The following is a 16,274-nucleotide window of genomic DNA, read 5'->3' as shown; positions in this document are numbered from 1 at the left end:
GTATTTCTGAGTGATATGCGCAAAAAAATTGAAAATTTACCGTAAGATGGCTGAATTATAAGCGTTTAAAATTGGACCACTTTTCGTTACATACCATTTTTGTTGAATTTGCAAAGTGCACCCCCCATATCGAAAACAAAGACGTAGTCCTACGTCAAAATTGGTATTGAACCGTATTTTGTAAAATCAAACAATCAGAAAAAAAGTCATATTTTTCAAAATATCAAAAATATATGTTAAAAGGTCGGGCACTGATGAAGTTGTCAGACGGAAATCCCCTCCAGCTACTGTGAACTTTAAATTTGTTAAGTAATGATCAATGGTGTGCTATTGAAATACATCTACAATAAATTTCAAATCTTTTGTTGACAATGAAAATTCCTTCATAAATAACAAAAGTGGTGGTTATGTTTTGATGACGTGTTTAAGCATTTCAAGTAATATCTTGCTAATTACTCTAGTAATGTTGGCTTTCAATGCTACAATCGTTGCAGACTTATCCACATAGACCAGTAGTTTTCAACCTTCAACTAAAGAAAAAAAAATAGCTAAGGAATCATAGTTTGGATAAATGAGAAAGGCACAATTGCACCACTAGGTGGATTAAAACAGGTTTTTCTTACACCGTTGGAAAAATCCTCATGAAAATGAATCAGTAATATTCTATCGATGCCCCGAATACATTGATTCATTTTCATTAAAATATTCCTAACGGTAGTATAAGGGAAGAGACGATAACAGGCTTCGTAATTTTCTCAATTTTTTCAACCAGGCCCTGCACTATGGGTCACAAGGGCGATTTTTCGGTACAAAAATCAATAACTCCCAAACCGTTCATTTTAGAGAAATTATGTCTGAGAGAATATTTTTGGGGATTAAATTCGCTTTCTTTTAAAGTAAAATGTAGCTAGGGTGGTCCTCTCAAACATTCTTTTCGAAAAATTATTTTTCGAACAAAATGGTATAGCAAGGTACTTACTTCAGCAAAGTTGTAGAAAAATGTTTTCAGTTAACATTTTCTAATGAATCAAAGTTATAGCACTATCGGTTTTCATGTTATAATCATTTTTATTCTTTAACTTAGGGTGTTTCTGAAAAAATCAGTTTTTTAAATATAACTTTTTAAATAGTTAGTCTACCTTCATACTCTCTATGAAGCAATTTTAGTACTTTTCATTGCGCATATTTCTGCTGAAGAATGTGAATCGATATAATTTTTCGTTATCGAGTTACGATTATTTTTTTAAATAAAAATGATAGTTTTCAATGACCTCTAACTCAGAAGGTTGCAAAAAGTAGCAGCTAAATTTGTACTCTTTTGAAAGTGCATCAAAAATACTATAAAATTATTTCAAAATCAAAATCAGCATTTTTGCTCTTCGATGTCAAATATAAACAACAACACCACGAGTCGTGACAGTTTAATTGGTATCAATCTCATTCATGAATCGAATCGCAGTAGCCGACGACTGCTTTGATCAACGCGTGTAGTGCTTTGTATCATTAGTGCTGTTAAAATGGATAAAATAAAATTGTTCGATCTCTGGAAAGTGGCCAAAGGTGAAAATAAAAATAAAATAAAAGTTGTGTTTGAGGATATAATGAGATAATTTGATGTGGGAAAAAATGAAAAAAATAAGTTCACTCAGAATGCAAAAGCTGTAACAATTAAAACATGTCAACGGTTCGATCAATTTTGGAAAGACAGTAATCGAATTGAGACGAAAGTGCTCGATAAAAATTCGAAATATTTTGAAAAGCCGTTAACAGTTCCTACAAAAGATTCAAACTGCACTTCCTCCCAAACCAGCATTCACAGAAATTCGTCGCTTACTTAGAACAGAATGAAGGGTAATCCTTAATTCATTTGCTTTTTAAGGCAAAATGCGCTACATTTTATATTATGTCAACACTTCCATTACCAACAAGTTTCATGAGCGAATAAGGAGCTGAGGCTCGAAACAAATACTACCGGAACGATCGATTGAGTCACGCTAGAAATTGTTCAAGAGTCGCGAACATGGAAGATGTTTTCTTTAGAGCAATGGACTCGTGTGATCAAGTTCTTGCAGCTAGAAGATCCCAATACAGTAAACGCACTGAAATAAGTTCAATATTAAATGAGTTAGCACTTTGGGAAAAGAAACACGATTCAGATAACTATAGCGACGACGATGCTGATGATGTTGATGATTGTGATTATAATAATTATGAGGATGACGATGATAATAAAGTAGTTACGTAGAATAGTAAAATAAATATCTGCCTGAGCCTAACGTTTTCAATATTTGTGTACGTATGTTTGACAAGCTCAAAAACTCATTTAAAAACTCGACTTTTTGATCTAGTAAAGCAGGTTCTAAATGGCAATGACCAGACCCTTAAAAACAGCCGTATGCTGATGTCATTTAATCATAATGTTGATGTCAACATTTTTCGCTGAACGACAAAAAAGCAAAAGTTGATTTTGAGATATTTTATAGTATTTTTGATGCACTTTCGGGAGAGTACAAATTTAGCTGCTACTTTTTGCAACCTTCTGAGTTAGAGGTCATTGAAAAATTTCATTTTTATTCAAAAAATGATCGTAACTCGATAACGAAAAATGATATCGATTCACATTCTTCAGCATAAATATGCGCAATAAAAGTACTAAAATTGCTTCATAGAGAGTATGAAGATAGACTAACTATTTAAAAAGTTATAGTTAAAAAACTGACTTTTTCAGAAACACCCTAAGATAAAGAAGAAAAATAATTATAACATGAAAACCGATAATGCTGTAACTTTGATGCATTTGAAAATGTTACTTGAAAAACATTTTTCTACAACTTTGCTGAAGTAAGTACCTTGCTACACCATTTAGTTCTAAACATAATTTTTCGAAAAGAATGTTTGAGAGGACCACCCTAGCTACATTTTGCTTTAAAAGAAAGAAAATTTAATTTCCAAAAATATTCTCTCAGACATAATTTCTCTAAAATGAACGGTTTGGAAGTTATTGATTTTTGTACCGAAAAACGCCCTTGTGACCCATAGTGCGGTGTCAGAAAAAAACTGTTTTTTCGTTTTCCAAGATGGCCTTAACCTTACCTTAAGAGTAGCTACCACATTTTTATAATTTATAGCTTAGTGGGCATTGACGGTGTTCACAACTTCCCACCGTCCCCTACTGAAATAGCCATAGATCCGTTTTACTACCATATCCTCTGTCCCCTAAAAACACACAAGATACCAATAAATATAGACAACATTATAGTGCGTTTATTTGGTTATTCGTGTGATGAAATTATATCGATTATCTTGGCTTTTCCGAAGGAAACCTGACAAGTTCCGGATTTCGATCAACAAACCAATCGTTTGCATTTTAATGATTTCTCTTGTTCATCAGTGGAGTCATCCTCAGTGGTACTACAATGGGTGGCCAAAACGAAACATTAATTACCATTTCGTTTAGATTAGTAGTTAGTCATGACAAATCTGCATCTGTATTACCTATCGACTAGCCTGTGGAACATTGGGGTGCTGTATTTCAAATATTGTAAGAATTAGAGCATATCAAATGGCATAGACGAGTCACTTTCGCGCTGTTGAAATTTAGCAAATTTTGCAATTCTTTCAATAAATTTGCTTTTTTGTATGTAAATTTCACAGTTATTTATAGTTTTTTTCATACCTTTATTTGACACGGCATTTGAAAGCGTTTTGTGCCAAAGTTTCTTTTTATTACATAGCATGTTACACAAATCCTTAAGACTAATGTTTATTATACTAGTAATTTGCCTAAAACTAACACTATAATCACTTTAAGGTTTGATTTTTTCTTAGATTCTTGTATTTCATAATGATCTTGTATTTTCGGGTGTATTTATTTACATTTTTCTGTTATTGTCTGAACTTAAAACAAAACTGAATATTCTAGGACACTTTTATTGGTGAATGATTATTCATCGCATTTATAGTTATATCTATATGTACATCTATATGTGCATATAAATACGTTAAAATACAAACATTTTCCGATCCAGACGGACGGAGTCGAATCGTGTATGAAATTCGGCCCATTTTTTAACTAATGTAGTAGTCGGTTATTTTGTAACTAATGTAGTATGAACACGTAAATTAAAAAAAAAATTGCGCAAAATGCCTATTAGTCAGTCATTCAACATGTAGTCGTACTTGATTGATCAGATTCACCATTTTTACAGTCAAACAAAACTGATAACAAGGAAGGAACCAAAATTATTTATTGTCACTTCCCGTGCAACTCTTCAGTTGCCACCCCGTGCAGTCGACTAACCTTGAAGATTGCACAACAACCGCTACTTGACGCTGTTCTCGGCACTCGCCTGACTCGGCGCTCAAGCAACGTTGCTCCATCGGGGTATATTACCTTCCCAAGCTGTAACGCGTACGGCATGGGAAACGTGCTTCGTTAAGGGGGAGTTCGGGTCAGCTGGGTGACGGGAATGGTGATAAGAAGCATTTCACTGATAGCATCGTCTTGTTTTATTATTTTTTTTGCTTTTACTTGCCTCCAACCGGGGAATTGCGCGAACTGCTTTTATTTTTACGAAAGTGCGCGTTATGGTTCGGTCAGTCAGTCGGTCGTTCGACAGTCGTTTTCCCGATTTCTTCGGTTGATGGTAATGGTAGTTCTAAACTAGTTCACGGCACCCGCATGCATCGCGTCATAGGACGTCCAAAGCATTCGATTTCACTCTTCATTCGACCTCTAGATAATCCTACTCCAACTGCTCTGGATGTACGGGGAGATAAGGTGCTCAGGAGGTGGTTCACATCATTGCGATTTTGCGCTACGGTGCTCACAGTTGTGTACTATTCAGGACAGGACGTTCTAGGTGAACTTTGTGAGTAAACTTGTACAAAATCCATCGGCTCTGGTAGCCAACCACTTTATACCTTCTGATTACACTGTCGTTCATTTGACTTTTGCATAATTTTTTTCCGAGCAACGAATCGTGAGAAGGCAATATGATTGGATCTACTGTGTGTTCTCGCACATTGTTACAACATAGTAAACCTTCAATAGAGTTTGAAGTCGTGGAATAATTACATGGAGCAAAACGCTGCATTGGTCGATTGAGTCTTTCCAACCCAAGCACGTCAATACTATTGAAACACAAACAAAATAAGATAACGAGGGCAATAAATAATGCATACACGAATCAATGTTTGCCCGCTCCCTTTTTGTTGTAAAGTATGTCCTCGACATTGAATAGTGACCTACTTAGCTGTTGTGAAGGGAACCTGCTACTTATTGCAGTTCTCTCTTTCACCTCAGATGCAGCATGTTCTACTTTTTATTGGCAAACGCGTCTTTTGAGCATTTAGGGTGCGTTTGTTAGTAAACCTAAAGAAACGTATTAGAGAGGGATATTATCCAGATTCACTGTATGTTATAGAAACGGCAACTGTAATTAAACATAGTTTAATGTGTTTCGTATATTGTATTAGTTTTTACATACAATGTATTTTATTTAAAAAAAACCTGTTTTAATCCACCTAGTGGTGCAATAGTGCCTTTCTCATTTATCCAAACTATGATTCATTAGCTGGTTTTATTCAATAGAATTGTGGAAATGTCTATCACATTCTCATTTCACTTAGCACGTATCCCACGACTACCACAAAAGTAGACGCAGACTCATTTTAAACAAAAAAGTATAGGGGAGACCGGCGCTATTATGCGGTGTTCTCAGTTTCCATTTTTTACCGCTTTGATGTAGATAGATCTTGCAAAATAGAACATGCGGCTGTAGCCAACATCCCTCAATTTTATCACAGTGTTTGTTACAATGTCTTTGTTTTTATAGACAAAAATGGAGATTCAATTATATCAAAGGTCCGTGCTGAATGTCTTTTCAATAAAAATGTATATTAACCGACAAATGCCAATATATTTCAGTCTCAATACCCCGGCATTTTACTTTGACGCGTATTCCATATTCAAAAGCATATTTTCGAATTTTTTCAGGCCGAAGTAAATATCCCCTGCATTGACGAGATACACAAAGTTTTACTTTGGAGTGAATTCCAAAAATAAAAATATTTGATGACTATATTTGTACTGTAAATAGTAGCGCCAACTTGCCCCGCGTGCGTCACCGCCATCTTACTTCAACCGCATATTTTACAAAACACTATTTAAAAAATAACTTTAATTCATGGATAGATTTAATATCTATAGTAGAATCGTTTTGGGCATGTCAAAGTTTGCTCCAAAATCTTAAGCATGCTCGGAAAACATTTCAGTAATTATCGAACCTTACGATTATTGGCTTCATGTGAAGAATTCAACAAAGATGGCTCAAAGAATGGTATTGATACAAACGAGTTATTTCTAACTATCGCCAAAAACATAAATGGCTGAAATAAACCTTCTAAAACTTGAATCATGCCATATTTATTCGTTAACATATGAAATGGTTTCAATTTGAGTGTTTTATTACAAGACTTAGCATACATTCACATTAATAAATAAATCTAATCAATCGTGAATGTTACATAGGTTATAGCATCATTGGTGTTATCACTTCTTATTCGAAAAATTTTGTTGATCATGCCCAATCCCATAAATCTCTCAATAACTACCTTAGAATAAGATGGTAGATTCCACATATGAAAATGCTTTGTAAGATTGAGAAAAATCCTTTTTATTTGACACCCAATATGTCTACACTGGTCAAGTTACGGTTGAGATATTGAACAATTCAAAAAATGTAGCAAAGTTTCATGGTTTGAAAGCATTTTATAAAAATGCTATATCTCAGCCCCTCGACCGAATTTTCACAACATTTGTTCACGAAATTTTTTGCAATGAATAGTACTTTCCAAAACATGCCTTTGGTTCATTGAAAAAAATTATTGACATTCGTTTTGGTGTGGATTTTCTTCCAAATTAACCAGAAAATTATTTTTTCGCCATGATTAAGAGGTTCTGTAATTAAGATAAGGAATTTTTGTAAAAAAACTTTTAAATGAGATTTATTCTTTAAGGTCCACAGAAAAATAAAAATATATTTTAAAATAATTGGGCTTTGAAAAAGTTGCGAAAACCACTTATATACGACAGTTTTGCTCAAAAATGACCATTTTTCATAAATCGCATTTGCGGAACCTCTAAGTGCTCAAAATATGCTTATCTTTCATTATAGGGTTGAGCACCATGACTTTTCGAACATCGATTTTTTTGGGACAGCCTAGTCAGCAATCTACGAAGTATACCGTGCTTACGTAAATGTTGAATTTTTAAACCCTAAAGTTTTTAAACCCCTAAGTACCAAAATTCTGATTATGTAGGATAGTTTTCCCTTAAGGCGGACTTCCAGAGTAAAATTTAAATAAATGCTATCTTCATGGTTGTATATTCTGCATCTAAAAATTTGCTCAAGAAAGGATTTACTTGAATTTGACTTGGTTCGTCTGCTTGACCCCATCAAACAAATTTTCATATGAGATTGGCAAAATCGGGTTAGACAAAATCTCGGGTAGATAAAATCGGGGGCTGATAAATTCGGGTCTGGTGGAATTGCTCTGTAGTAGCAACTCATGTGTACCGCACTCATTAAATTTTGTATAACTGACGCCAGATGGTACCAAAACGTATTTGAACCATTTTTCATTGTTATTAATAACGAGAGTCACTTCTGAAAACTTTTTTTATACATATTGCTTTGTTAAGTGTTTTAGCAGTGATTTAAAGAGCACTAATTTAACCACAACCACAAATCGCCTACCAGATTAGAAATTTTAATACAAATTTGGAAATTCTTTCGGACGTGCTCTGGAACACTGGAATTTAAGTTTCATTCTGAACTATTCCGGTCGTGGATGGGTCCCGGAAGTCGGCCTTGAAGTATGTTTCGTCACGATTTGAAAAACAACTGCGTGTAACGTTTTCGGGTGCTGGTGTTTGCGAGGACATTGTACTGCTCATTCCGATTAGGTGTCTTCTGCACCACGATGCAAACATGTACTCTACTAAACTTTTCAATTTCTAGTGACATCCTGGATTATCATGTTCGGTTAGCTTGAATCCCTTAAGGTTGGACAGAGAAAGGGTAAAATTCGCAAACGAAAAAAACGCAAACGTATGTCAGATCTTCATAAAAATCGATCAGCAGTACTGTAACAACATTCTACATACGCTGATTGATGCTGACATACGGTGTGGAAAAAACTGCTTTTTCGTTTGCGAATTTTGCGTATTCTCTGTCCAACCTTAAGCTTTTGAATATCCATTTTAACTAGGGTTCGTAGTACCGACCCATTTTGGCGAGAACCGGTACTACGGAACTGAAGCCCCCCGGTAAAGTACCGGTATTCGAATATTTTTTTGAAAAGACTCGAGAAACGCTTCAAAGTGAAATTGAATGCTCAAACTGATGTCTCATTGCAGCAGAAGGTATTTTTCGAATGCGGCACCTTCTTTTATTTCGAGATCTAGGCTACTCGAAGCAGTTCACCAACTCTAAAATTGGAAGCTACTAAATCGCTGTTCGTTCTTTTATAGATAAAGATTTAAGCGCAAACCAAATGCAGACATGACTCAGGCCACAGTCTTTTTACGCGCCACTCAGGGAATAATTGTATCGGTTTTGTTGGCTATTTTCGGCAAATTTGAGACTAAGAGAAACGAAAGCAATGAAATTGAAAGACGGATAGGTATTCTAGAGCGAATCAGTTATAAACTAGGACTAGGCAGGCTCATATGGACATGATCGAAAGGAAATGTGAAGAATTCTTTGCTTTCTGCTAAGTAGGAATTGTGCGTTGCACCCAAGGCTAGCGCATGGTCTATGGTAGAACATAACTCATCATCATGTTTTACCGCCGACGCCGGCAAAAAATTCTTCACAAATCCTTGCCTAGAACGACCATGCGATCATTCTTCTCCCTTTCTGCTAGCATCAAGCCGTGACGTATGCATTCATTCGATACCAAGCAATCGGTGTCGCACCGATCCTATTGTGATTGAACTACTTATTGATTTTTTCAGTGAATAATTGGAATCAATCAGAATGTCATTAAAAATCAACTCTTACTCTTATGCTAGATGTGAATACTTTGAAATTTAATAGAAGATAGTTGAAATTTTATTTCCACCAAATTGTGCAGGAATTTAAACATATCATTCAATACAACGGGATTTAGTAATATTAAACTTCTAGAATTATTGTGATGCTGACCCCACCTCATTTCCCCACAAAGGTGTTTTCTGAACCATTTATATAGAAGATATATACAGGGTGTTTGGTTCATGAGTAAGAATCTCTCGAGGGGTGATTTACTGTCATATTTGGAGCAAAAAATCGTTCTACACATACCATCGAATCTCAACCGTTACAGAGTTATTGAACTTTTTGTGTAAAAAACTTTTTTATCTTAAAACACCTCTAACTCAAAAAGTATACCTCGTATTTTAAATCTTTTAGTTCCATTCGAAAGGTGATTCTATTTTCTATTGAATAGTGTTCTCATATATTTTAGTTAATTAGTTTTAATTACCGTTTAGCTGTAAAGTAGTTAAAAGTAAGTGTTTTTGAGGAGCTTTTTGCTAATTTTCGCGAAATAATGAAGTATGATTATAGCAATATCCATTATCCAAAAGCTGGGTTTTAGGACGATTCATAATTTGTTCTTGGACGTCATATTCCTATCTCTTCTCATTTCTTTGTAATTTCATTACTATACTTTCACTGTAACCGACTTGCAAGTGCTTAAAAGACTCTAGTCTGAAAAATATGCTTTATATCGTTATTTACAAGATTTCCTTGGAAAGCTGAAAAAATGTCTTATCAGTGTATGTACAAATGTCTTTTAGTTAAGTGTATTAAATGATTTTTTACTAACGAAATAACTCAAAATTTGTGTTTTTTGGATAGTTTTTTAATTATTCTAGTTATTAATCAACAAAATTTATCGTTACTATTGTTCATTTGATGCCCCTTAATGTTCTCTATAACTTTTTATTTGACACTTTGTCTATATCTCTTTTCATTTTGCTGCTATTTAATAGTTAACTCAGCATGACCTCGTCGCAAATGTAGTGGGTTCGAAATCGTTATTTTTGCATATGAAACGATGTGATAAAAACGATTTTGCGTCCAAACCAAAAGAGATAAATGAATGGAGTCAAAGAAAGAACTGTAGAACTTGCTGAGATGCATTATTTCCATGATAATAATGATGATTTTTATTATTTACTATTTTAAGAAAATTAACGAAAATGCTAATAATAGCACTAACTTTAAACTAATTTACTTATAAAGAATACTAAATTCACTTAACTGAAAGGTATTAATACATTTTTCTCTGTAAAATTTTTCTGGCTTTCGAATAAAAAGAGAAAAAAGTACAATAAGTGCCATACTTTTTCAATTAGAGCTGGTATTAGTGAAAATGAGATAAAAATATCTAAGTTGAATAACCCAAACTTATGAAAATAAGAAAAGGTAAGTGTATCATGTCAAAAAACGAATTATGCAGCTCTTCAAGACTAACAATCTGGATTATTAAATAGTTTAATTTTCAATAAATTACTTTGAAAAGCTTTAGCTAAAACATGTGAGGACATCACTCAATGCGAAATTTTCTTACCTTCTCAGTGGACCTAAAATATTTGAAATACAAAGTATACTTTTTTAGTTAGAGCTATTTTAAGACAAATAAGTTTTTTACAAAAAAAGTTCAATAACTCTGTAACGGTTGAGATTTGATGGTATGTGTAGAACAATTTTTTTCTCCAAATATGACAGTCTATCATCCCCCGAGAGGTTCTTAACCATGAACCAAACAACCTGTATATTAAAAGCTACCTCGCAGACCGATATTTCGGTCCTGCAACATAGTCTACATTTCATAAAATTTTTCGTATGGTACCGAAAATATCGGTACTGGCTTTTGTTCGGTACTGGTATTACGGTAACAATATTGGGTCGGTATTCCCGGGATTTTCCACAATTTTTTTCATGAGCTTTTTAGCGGTTACTAGAGATAGTGGAATTTAAAATTGTCACTAAAAACAACCCTTACGGGGTTGTTTTAACTCACGTTATAAATGCATAACAAAATCACATTCAAAGTGAGTATTTCAACGATAGGTTACGATAGGCCTTTCGTGATTCTAGGACCATACTTTTTGAATTTTCAATTTCCTAATATCTTTGTTTCGGAATATTTTCATCAGAAACCTTTTAAATTTTCATTCCGTTTTCAGTTAATCTCAACTCACCAAAATCGATTTATGTATTAAATGTCCCTCCCGAAGCAAAATTCTGGCTACGGACCTGAAAGAAAAATATTCATGCCCTTAGAAACAATTCAATTCAAGCAAAAACTTTTTTGTCCGCCATATATCCTACTGTACTAGTTTGAACGTTAGTAAATTTCAAGTACACTTTCCCTCAGAAGCATCATCGCAAGGTCAACCGCAGCATCAAGAGCACACTCCATAGCACCACAAAAGCAGAATGTGTAAGTGCCATGCATCTTCCTTCGGACGCCGACCTGAATACAGAATGAGGCAACATCAAGAACATATACCTGATAGGTCAGGCGCAGACAATTTTCTTATCACCACAGGTCGCTGTGTAAAATCATCGAATGACAACGCGATGTGCCAGGTGAAGCACAATTTTGCAACATCGCCAGGGGGGTACCAATTTTTTAAGGTCACAAGACGTCGTGATGTATCCGTGCAAAAAAGCACTCCACCGCTGAGGTTTTGCTGATAGCATAGTGCCCCCTGTTTGTTTGCGTATGACGAGGAAGCAAATTGCCGATTCACCGCAGTAGGACGGACACTCACATGCACACGTAGCGATGATGAAACAAAACCGATTGAGAGCTGGTTATGCATACCTACTTACAATCCAGCAAACAGCGAACGTATATACGCAAGCGACGGTCCGCTATGTCCAGCTGCTGAGCCACCGTCAGTAAGTCACCCAGTCATCCAGTCAGTTGTCAGGAAACTGCGCGAGCGTTCGGATCGTAATTGGCCGCGGCCCTGAGCTGATCGTATTGAGCGGTTCACTATTTCACACTTTGTTCAATTTTCGATTGCCTCGGTGGATCTTCTGGAGTTGCAGAGATTTGCACATTTAGTGGAACAATTACATAGCTCACATATATGAAAAAGCAGTAGCGATCAGAAAAGTGGAATTGTGCTTTCGGTGAAACGGTCAGTTGCACAAAAATTATTACCGAATCGGGTTTGCTCTGTGTGTTTGCCTGTGTTCCGTAACTACAACCGACCCGTTGTTGACTCCGGCGCGCGCCGCACAAGTGAAAGTGATACGTGGAAGTTGTATTCGACGAGACTCGCCTTTAACCAGTTTTGTGTGTTTTGGATATATTTCTTGTCCGTCGAAGAGTTGTTAAAGTTGAAGGTGCGGTAACCGCCTTCCAAGTCGACGTTAGCCTACTTGCTAGTTTTCGTTATCCAACGAGTTTGGCGGCATTACCCAACGCGCTATAATTTCGATACAGTCGTTACTCTGTAAGGTATGTGTGAATCATCGATAATTAATGAAAATAAAGATGGGAAAAAGTGAATTTAAAACACTTATCAGTATTTCGTTCAGCGTCAGGATCATCAACTATTCTAGGATGGTTAATTAGTTCGAAACAAATGAACTTATCGAAACCAGTGGAAGTATTACACATTCTCGAACTATGAGTTGTTTTTTGACACGATTGCTCATTTTCTAAATGTTGGAATACCTATGTGCAGATTTTCTTTAAAGATGCGCGAAACTTTTTCGTAATCACCAATCTAGAAATTCGACCTTACAATATAGAACTCGAGGTTTAAAAAACTGATTAGTTGTTTAAAGTTCCCAATGAAATTAGTATTTGAGCTTAAAAATGCCAACTCTGATCATTTCATTGAATGGTAGGAATAAATTTTTTTACAGACGTCAGGAGTAGAAGATTCCGTAGAGAACAGAATGTATGAAACAAATACGGCGTTTGTTATTGTGATTTGAATACCGAATTGAAATCCTTGCTAATTATTTCACAAATAACTTCAACGGGAGATTTGGAGAAAAAAAAGATTTAATACATAACTTTGCTAGATAATATTTTGAATCTGTTCAACGTTATTCTACACCCGAATTATAGCGAATCTTGGGAATTGCTTTTTCTGATATTTGAAATTTATCTAGAAGTTAAAATTGGACGCCTTTTATTAGTTTTCTTGTCAATTGGAAGAGCTCTAAGCAATTCTAATGTCCATCGGGTATAATTTTTGAAAATATGTACACGATCTGGCATGTGACGGTGCCGGTGGATGAGTGGTAAGCGTGAACGCCACCCATCCCAATTGGTCTGGGTTCAATCCCAGCCGAGGTTGTTAAGATTTTTCTGAGGTGAAAAAATCTGTGGTCAAGTCTTCCTTTGCCGTAAGCCGTTGATCCTCTGTCCATGAGTTGATGGATCGATATTAGAGATGGGCGGGTATGGGATTTTTTGTACCCGGACCCGACCCGAACCCGAATATTATTTTTGTAAGCTTACCCGAACCCGACCCGTACCCGAGCATGAAAAAGAATCCGAACCCGAACCCGACCCGTACCCGACCCGAACGTGACCCAACCCCGACCCGCACCCGCATTAAAAAAAAATTAAAAACCGTTCCCGACCCGATCCCGATTTTCAATCAATAAATTCAATCTACGTGATTCGAACGAGTAGGCGAGCCCAAGGCTACATAGCGGTATTTTCATTTTTTAAGGAAATTCGCTTATTACGTTCGAAAACTGTTATCCAGGCCAAGGGACACTGGTAAACAAAATAAAAATAAAATTCTGAACTTCAATATATCACTTCCATTTTCGATGTAGATTTGTGTGCTGAATCCGAACAAAAAGTTCAAAAAAATTATAGTAGAACAGTTTTAATAAAACGGCTAGAAGTTTGTAATTTGAAATTATACTAAATTCACATAGGCTTTTACGACGTATCGATTTCACTGCACTGATCCACAAAACTTCTATATTAAAATACATTGCAGAAGTGTTACGTGCGTGAGTAAGCTACAAAATATTTTAGGTTCTTCAAATTATTTTGAACTTCACATTTTCAGGTTTTAAAACTAAAATGAGCTTTGTACGAACTGCTAGATGCTCTAGGAAAAAAAAAATTAGCTTTACAATACTTGACGTATGTAGTAGTATGTAACAAAATTTGTATTATTATTGCACAAAACATAGTCCTGCAGCTTGACTTTCAAGATATGAAGGGTGTAAGGGTTAAGTTTGCAACGAATTTTGTATCATAAGAGTGTTATTTTCTGTATAACTCGTATAAATATTACATGCAGTATTGTATACCAATCATTCGATGACTTATCACTTCAATTAGCCTGAAATTATTGTTATAGTTGAATATTACCATAGCTCAAAATCTCTCAAAATTCTTCATTTTATTTTTAACAGAGTTCTAAAAGAAAAAGAGAGGGTTCAAAAAATTGACCCAGAGAAACTCAAATTGGAAATTCTATTTTACAAAAAAAATGAATAACTTTCGCAATTTTCATCTGATTCAAACAAACAAGTGTTTATATTCATTGGATGTTAGTAAGCTTTCAGTTTTCCTCAAAAAATAATTTTTTGAATTGCTTTCTCTTGCCCAAAATATTGACCAAGCGCTCATTTTTCTAATTGAACGAGGAAAAAATAAGAAAAAGTTTTACAAACTCGTAACAACGGTCAGAACGGTCGCATTAAAACAGAATTCTCGGTCAACCAAAAATACATGCAATTATCCTAACTTTAACATAATAATATTCCATGTCGATGTACTTTAACCGTAGATAATTGTGCTTTATTAAACGTACATTTTATTTTAAAGATGAAATTTATTTCTTCACTCTAAGTCGAAAACTGTTCTACGGTAAAATTTTTGGATTCTGGATTCAGTATACGATTTTACATTAAAAAAAGACTATCAATTTATTGAGTTCAGAAATGCTTATCTTTCGGCATAAATCTTTACATGTGTACGAAAACAGAAATGCCACAGTTCCAGATTCCTCTCGGCAACAGCATTTGACATAGAAGCTGCCACTAATCACATTTTTTGCGAAACTATTTTACCTTAAAATCAGGGTATATTTCAGTTTAATGGGCTTCTTTTAGTAAATTTTCGATAAATTCTTCCAAAAAACATCTAAACAAACATCAATTTTATTATCAATTATATCCATGATTGTTTTGTAATTTATTAAATGATTTTACAATTGAAAAGGGTACAATTTATCTGCTTTTTTTGATTAATCGGAATAATATTGTGTATCAATAAATGTTGTAGTAACGCTAAACGTTTTTGTCAATAAAACCATAAAAAATCTACATTTTTTATGTTTGGTTGTTAATCTAGACTATTTTCCTTAAACAGGTCGATAGAAGTCATATCTTTCCCATACACTTGTTTGTCTTTCTGAATGTTGGAAAGATGAAGGAAATTTACAACATTAATACTTCAAAAATGCTCGAGGAACTTCACAAAAAGTTTCCCCGTTTAATAGTATAGCAAAATTTAGATTATGAACTTCCAGCTCAAAATCTATAGATAGTCCCGTTCATTCAATTCACGCTGACCTATAGGACGACTCTATATCAAAATGGGAATATAACGCTTGTTTTAATATTTTTCTACGAGGATAAGTTATCACTTTTTGATATTGGCGGGAAAAGGTCACCCGAACATTCAAAAATATTTATACGGGTAAATGCGAAATATTTCGTAAAAACCCGACCCGTACCCGGAATAAATATTTTTCAATGTACCCGACCCGACCCGTACCCGGTGATAACAAAACCCGAACCCGCCCCGAATCCTACGGGTACGGGTTCGGGTCGGGTATCGGGTAAAAATACCCGTACCCGCCCATCTCTAATCGATATGTAGTCCAGATAGTGGAGTCACCTATCCGGTGTCGATCTTTGGCTTCGTAGGCTAAAGAAAATAACTAGAACATGAAGAAAAATCGCACCCCTATACTCCCGCTCTACGCATAATTGTCCCATGTGTATATGGAATCCCATAGCCCATGGGACAGTTATGCTTATAGCGGTAGTATACCTACTAACAAATATCCGTGGTACTTGTGGAGTGCACAGTATATACGGCATCTCGCAAAAGCAAGTATCAGACTAACATTCCTTCCCTTTCCTTACGCGAACTACGTTCATGCCTGGCCGTCTCCGGTATTGATCAATAAACACTTTAGGATTGCCAGG

At 35.2% G+C, this 16,274-nt stretch overlaps 1 protein-coding gene across 1 annotated transcript in view; it reads left to right on the top strand.

Moving 5' to 3' along the window:
- Positions 1 to 11,981: 11,981 nt before the first annotated feature.
- Positions 11,982 to 16,274, top strand: part of LOC131678948 (ATP-citrate synthase) — a 151,098-nt gene continuing 146,805 nt past the window's right edge. Inside the window, exon 1 of the mRNA XM_058959406.1 lies at positions 11,982 to 12,531. The gene's annotated coding sequence lies outside the window, so the exon portion shown is untranslated. The remainder of the gene's footprint in view (positions 12,532 to 16,274) is intronic.

This window comes from Topomyia yanbarensis, chromosome 2, assembly GCF_030247195.1.
Source record: "Topomyia yanbarensis strain Yona2022 chromosome 2, ASM3024719v1, whole genome shotgun sequence".
Lineage (NCBI taxonomy): Eukaryota > Metazoa > Arthropoda > Insecta > Diptera > Culicidae > Topomyia > Topomyia yanbarensis.
The sequence above is the reverse complement of the archived record's forward strand: the minus strand, read 5'-3'. Positions and strand labels throughout refer to the sequence as shown.